We start from the raw sequence: 7153 nt of genomic DNA on the forward strand, positions 1-7153 counted from the left end.
GTTGAAACATCTTCTGATGTCCATTCATGTTTATTTTGTGCTATAACTAGTAAAGAAGAAGAGACGATGAGTGTATGTTCCACTTGAATTGAGGTGCTACAGTGATCTGTCATGACTGTATTCATTGTTTGAATTTCTTTGGTCCAAGATGTATTTTTCACTGTGTGAGAACATGATGTGTGGTGTGAGAGCAGCATAGCTTGTCAGATATAGCAAGAGCAAATAAAGGGGGTGGGTCTTTGTGAAGGGTCAATCGACACATGGAACTGTTGGCATGCAGGACATCTACATGAACACAGGTAATATAATCACCATGTCCTTTTTGCAAAAAGTATTTGTCACCCCTTGACATTAAAATGTAAATTTTACCTTCTCAGTTAAAGGATCCTCATCATTTCCAGTGGAGGTTTCCAGCTGAATGAATAGAATGGCGTCATGGACAGAAAGGAAGAGAATGTCTCTAGTAACCTCCTCGTCAAAGAAGGACAGGGCCTCCATTCTCCTGACCATCTGACCTGTGACACAAGGAACCTTTAGGTTATTCACCGTGTCCTAACCTGCCATTATCAGGCTGGAGTTTGTAGCAATAGCCTGTTGCAACATACTGTTATAGAGTCAGGCCTTACCATCACCACCTGCAATGTAGACGCTGACCCCAATTCGTATGAATTCCTTCACCACCTGTGAAGATGGGAAATGACGAATTAGCTTCTGCTTGGTTTTGCTCCACATCATTACAAACCTCTCTTATTTGAAACACGCAAGAAAATATTTTGATGACAATATGTTGAAAGTCAGTGGGGTTCAAAACAACACCGGACTCCATTGACTTTCATTGAATAGACAATTTTTTTTTTCAAAATATCATCTTTGGTGTTCTGTGGAAGACTGAAAGTCATACAGACATGAAGGTCACTTTCATATTGTGGATATGCATTATTGCAAAGGAACAATGACTCCGTAAAGAGCAATAAAGGTAAAGCAATAAACGCACCAGTTTGAGGGACTTGGCTGCTACTACGTCCAGGAATGAGACAGCAGAAAAGTCCAGCACAAGGCTGTGAATATTGACCGTGGGTACTGACACACTGACAGGCAGCTCAGAAGTCCAGTCTACCTGAACCTTCACCTCTGAGTCTGACTGAGACGCCCCTTCGTCCAGCTCAGAAACCTGCTCTGTTTCAAAGGCTTGGTTTTCTACTCCCAGTGAGGCCACTGGCACCAAACCATTCTGTGAAGGACAGCACGGGAAAAGGTCGGTGAACAAATTGAGTTTTTTTTTTTTCTTGAAAGCATTCCAAAAAATTTCTAATGTTTGTGATTTACAGATACTTTGACAAGAATCTGTTGTGCAAAACGTACTTCTGTAGCTTGTAGTTTTCCTTTTTAATGAGTTTGTGAATCTTCTTCAAAGCTTTATTTCTTTTCTTGAACACCCGCACTGCATCAAACCCCACCTGTAAGAATTAATAAACACACCATGTTGTTGTTGTTGTCTTTTCTCTCAAATCAAATAATATAGTTCATATTTTAAGAATTACAGTAAAGTGAACTCACCTCTTCTTTCAGCTTCTCTTTGAAATAATCGATATTAGCAAAGTAAATGGGTGAGTTGCACTTGAAGATCTTTATTCCAGGAATTTCATCAATCTGAAAGATTTGGGAAATATGTTAGTTTAAAACATGTATAATGTGTATATATATATATATATATATATATATATATATATATATATATATATATATATATAAATATATATATATATATATATATATATATATATATATAATATTTACATGTGTTGTGGCACGTTACTTATTATTGACAATATGAAAATGTGTATCTTACATTTTTGTAGTCCTTCATGTTTTGGTAGATATCAGTATTAGGGACATTTCCAAGAGTGGCACAAGAAGGGCTGAACAAAATAAGAGTTTAATCTTCAAATACATGTCTTTAAAAACAAAATTCACCACGATTGATTTCTCACACATTAATTTGCATACATTTACATAATGTCTCATTTGTGTTTAATGGTGCTTATTCTTTTTATACTACTTGGAATAAAATTGAATACATTTGATTAACATTAATATTATATGCTTATTATCGACAATATTTACACTCATCGTTTGAGCTATATCATAAACATCAAGCTGCACTAATTAACACTTCTCAACATATATACCAAACCCCTACTAAAAAATGAAATAAAATAATTTGCTTTGTGTCAAGTATTTACCAGTTTTGTGTACTTTACAACCAAAATCTTTACATCTGTGCTACTTACAATTGTGTTCTGACCACCACTGTGCCCATCTCAAATACCAGACCAGCCAGCAGACCCACATCTAGACCCAGCACAATGGGATGCCAGGCACGTAGCTATCCAGATGAGCTGCAGAAGTATAAGGATTCATATGCACTCACGTCAAACGAGTGTAATCGAATTTTTATACAAATAAATTGATCCACAAGATTCAATTTGCTTAAGGTAATCAGAACACTAATTAATGTTGTAATGACCTCAAAAAGGACTGTTTTACAGAAACTTGTTATACTTGTACACAGTCTTTCATATCTGATGTTTCAAAAAGCTTGTCTCTTTTTCTGACTATTTTCTGCCAATGTCATTCTGCTTATTTATCAGTCTTGTGATGTTACTTACACAGTCTATTCTGTTCTGTCTCCAGAGTACAGGCACTTCTGAGATCTGCATGAACATGCCCTTCAGGTTGGCTATAACAATGCCAGCCAGCACTGACTGTGGGACAGAGAGGGGTGACATCATGAGCTGCATGAAGAATATTGCAGGTATTTGAATTTTTGATAGTAAACATTAGGCTCCTCCACCACACCTTCTGCAAAGGCTGAAGAAATGGCCCAAGGGCCAAAATTACTATCATCACCATCAGAGCTGAGATTATACCAGCAACCTGCAATGGTGAAAGGAGGGAACAGTTAAACAGGAAGTATTGCATTTACACACACACACACTTGTAAAAGTGCTGGAGTTAGAGCATGTGCATTTTACCTGACTCTTCCCCCCTGTGCTTTCCTGTACTGCTGTCCGTGACAGTGCAGTGCTGGCCACAAAGCTTGAGAAACATCCTCCAAAAATATTGCTGACGCCAAAAGCTATCAGCTCCTAATGGGAATAGAAGTGTAGTAGACCAGATCAGACAGTTTATAATGACTCTGTATCAATGAATCACCAGAAATGCAGTCATTACTCTTTATGGTAAAAAAATAATTCTTTGAATACCAATAACAAAAAAGTATGAAAATAAATTACAGTGCTAACAAAACAAATGTAGCTGTGTCCTAAAGCTCTATGCTGCTCTGCTAGGTTTAGAAATGATATCAGCTGCTGCAAACTCAGACTCGTTTCTGTTTTTGGCAGGAGAAAGTGGCTTTTTAAAGTATCAATTAAACACCAGCAATTCACTTTTGGTATCCACTGAACAAAAATGATTTAAAGACCAATCACAAGTCAGTATGCAAATATATTTTAATCTGACCCCTTATCTGAATCTTTAAGTATTTGTTTTGTTTACAGTGCTCACAAAACAAATTAATCTATACCTAAAACTCTGTGATATGGTTTATATAATGTATATGTGATACCAGCTCCTGTTGTAAACTCGCATTCATTTGGTTTTTGATGATGACCTTAAAAATTAATGAATCAGAATGCACATACATTTTGAAGTTTTCAAGGATTTGTTTTGTTTACTGTGCTAACAAAATGAAGCAAAGCAAAGCAAAAAATTAAAAGGCAATGTTAAACAAAGCAAAAACAAGAAATTAAACAAAATTAGAAACTTAAAAAAAAATTAAAACAAATGTAGCTGCCCCCTAAAACTTTGTTGTTTAAGTGATAACAAAATGAAACAAAACAAAGCGAAACGCAAAAACAAAACAAAAAGTGAAACAAAACACGAAACAAAATGTTAAAATGAAACAAAAACAAAATGTGAAATGAAATGAGAAATTAAAAAAAAGTAGCTAAACCCTAAAGCTCTGCACTGTCTGGTTTTAGAAAAAAAAAAGTTGTACTGGCAGGTGATAAAAAAGTGACCTTAAAAGGCCAATCAAAATCAGTATGCAAATACATCTTGAACAAAACCCAAACCAGAATCTTAAAGGATTTGTTTTGTTTAAAAATAAATAAACACTAGCTTTGCCCTGGAAGCTCTATGTTGCACTACCTAGTTTAGAAAAGGTATCAGCTGCTTTATCAAACTCAAATTTGGTTTGTTCTGGCAGGTCAACATGACCTTAAAAGGCCAGCTAGTCCTTTCTGGGTCTCCCTCACGTTACTGTAATTTTTTCATTTGTGGGAGAGTGCTGATCTTCCCCTTATTATACTTGAAAAATACTTCACACTAAAACAGACACCCTTGCTTTTTTCTTCCCTCAGTACTTGTCAATAGCACCCACATTTCTTGCAAGAAACTGACTAAAGCTGTAGTTCTCAGCTGGTTTTGCCACCTAAAAAGCACAAAATAAATTGTTTTCAGCACAAACCATTTAACTATGCTCATTTAGCCATTGGACGGAAGCATAATTGCAGTGTCCGACACATTCATGCAGTATTTTTGTATACCTGGTTGCCGTCGACTGTGTAATCATGTTTTGCTGCGTAGACTTTGGCCACTGAGACTGCTACTGCATAACCAACCACTGCTGTGGGAAAAACTAGAGCCCAAAATCTTCCCAATAAGTGCTATATTTGGTATTTGTGGGGGGTGCAAACCTTGTGGAAACACAAGAAGACATATTGTTTTACTACAGATTCACATAAAAAGTTTTGTACACTACTTGTCCTGTGAGTGTTTTATGCTGTTGTAGTATGCTGATATTGTTTTTAACATGTTAAGACTGTTTTATGTTATTAGTGCACAAGGGTTTTTAAACTGTCTGTCAGTGTCATTGTTGTAAAGATAACATTACAGCAGAAAATCATTACAGGGACAATAATAATAGTATGTCAATATAAAGTGACTGAATGTGCACCCAGCCCTCATCAGGAAGCAGGAAATGCCACAGGAAGTACTCTACCCCCTGGGGAGGCTGTGAACAATGCTGGCGCCGAACTGAGAGTTTAGGTCCATCACATGAGAGACTGCAGAAGCTATCACTGTCTGACAGTTCGAAAGAGTGAAAGGTAATGACAGTCATTATTTAAAAAAAAAAAATCATGTCCGTATCAGAGCCCTACAGGCATACGGTAGTTTGTTTTTATGGGAGAATTGTAGGAAAACTGTACATACCACAATCACTTCTATGGGAATCGGCACTGGGATTTTATGTTGAAATTTTGTGTTGATCTCTTTTCACAGCCATAACAATGAAGATTGTTAGTAATCCAGCTATCAGGTCCGCAATGTTCGTTGGTTGATGTTCTTACTTACATCAATGATGGTCTAGATGTGGAAAAGATAAATGAAGAGTAATATAAATAGAATATACAAATATAATATAATATATGAAATGTAAGTGCATTTATAATTTATTTATAAATGTATAAATATAAAAAGTACATTTTAAATAAAATATTATAAATTATATAATTTGTTTGAGTCCCCCCCCCCCCATTTTTACTAGTGGTCTCATCCTATAAAGTAGAGTTCAACATTTTGGAGAACACTAGTCAAATTATTAAAGACACACCACACATTACACAAGTTCTTGAGTCTGAGATGAAAAATATCATAGATTGTAAAGATATTAATGATTTAAGAGACTCACATAAGCAAAGGCGAAGCATCCATTATGGTTGTGTATAGGAACAGACAGGATGGTTTTAATCTGAGATATGAAGACATGAAAGGCAAGCAGCAGTGGTGGAAGCCACCTACCAGTGGGTCTGAGAGATACCTGACTAGAAAGCCCACCTGCATCAGCCCCATAGGCCACCTGAGATTAAGTCAAACAAATTTGAAATGGCTTCAAATGCATTGCTGATTGACATAAAATAAAAATCTTCATTTTTTTTTAACGTAAAATAATACAATTACAAAATGTATAACTTCGTTGTTTTTCTTTACCACAGGTTTTAATTGTGAATGTTGTGACTTTACCTGGAATAATCCAACCAACATTGTCATGGTACAAGCCACCATGATTCTCTGGGCCTCTCGGCCTCTAACATCAGCCTCCATTAACCTTTCATCGGTAACTGTCTCATTCACTGCTGTGATGTTCGCTGGACGCAGAAAGTGGTTCATCAGGAGCTAAGGTCAAAACTACAGAGCCCACCATCAGACAGGTGACAGGGAATGGACCTAAATGAAATATATAGCGAAGAAGAGAATGCATTGCACATTATTTTAGTATTATTTAGACATTTTATATGCATAAATAATTGCACAGATCGTATATTTGTATGCAATGCATCGAATACTGTACCATTATAAATAAACTCAAAGTAATATCATTTTCTTGAATCATTATTTCTATTGAATTGCATTACAAACAATCAAGACATTTTCACATAAAATTGATAAAATAACAAAATAACCATATGGAAGATAATAACTGCATGCCATTTGTACAGAATAAAACATGCATTTACTGTTATACACTGAAACTTTAATAGAAAATAGTAAGAAGTATGCATGCAGTAGATCTTTTTTAAAGGGTGCTTGGTTGATACCACTAGAAAGTTATTTATTAATAAAGCCATAGACCTACCCACAGAGATGTGTCTGGATGTGCCCAGCAGAAAGGTATGTAAGAATAGGAAAAAAAACGCAGAGTAGAGTCCATAGACTGGTGCTACAGAGGCCAGCAGTGCATAAGCCACACCTGTGCAACAAATTCAAATAATGACATTGAAATGGCATCATGCTGATACTAAACTGGGGGTTTTGTTCACAGATTGCATCCTACCTTGTAAACAGCATACTAGTCCAGTGGTTACCCCAGAAACGACATCACCGGGTAACCATTGCTTGACTGGGTATTTAGGAAGCCAATCCAGGATTGGCAGAAGCCCTTTATCTTCTGCACAGCCCATTTATCAGTGCATCTATGGAGAATTAATTTTATATGAATGAATATGAAGATGATATGATACATCGAGTTGCTTCTCAATATACTCACCCGCAGGCACTGCTCAGCTGTTCTCGTAAACTCTGGACCTCT

General features: G+C 36.2%; 1 pseudogene; it reads right to left on the reverse strand.

Annotated features, from left to right (window-relative positions):
• Positions 1-249: 249 nt before the first annotated feature.
• On the reverse strand, positions 250-7121 carry LOC113077890 (pendrin-like; annotated as a pseudogene).
• Between the last annotated feature and the right edge of the window lie 32 nt (positions 7122-7153).

Source organism: Carassius auratus, unplaced genomic scaffold, assembly GCF_003368295.1.
Source record: "Carassius auratus strain Wakin unplaced genomic scaffold, ASM336829v1 scaf_tig00023492, whole genome shotgun sequence".
Taxonomy (NCBI): Eukaryota; Metazoa; Chordata; class Actinopteri; order Cypriniformes; family Cyprinidae; genus Carassius; species Carassius auratus.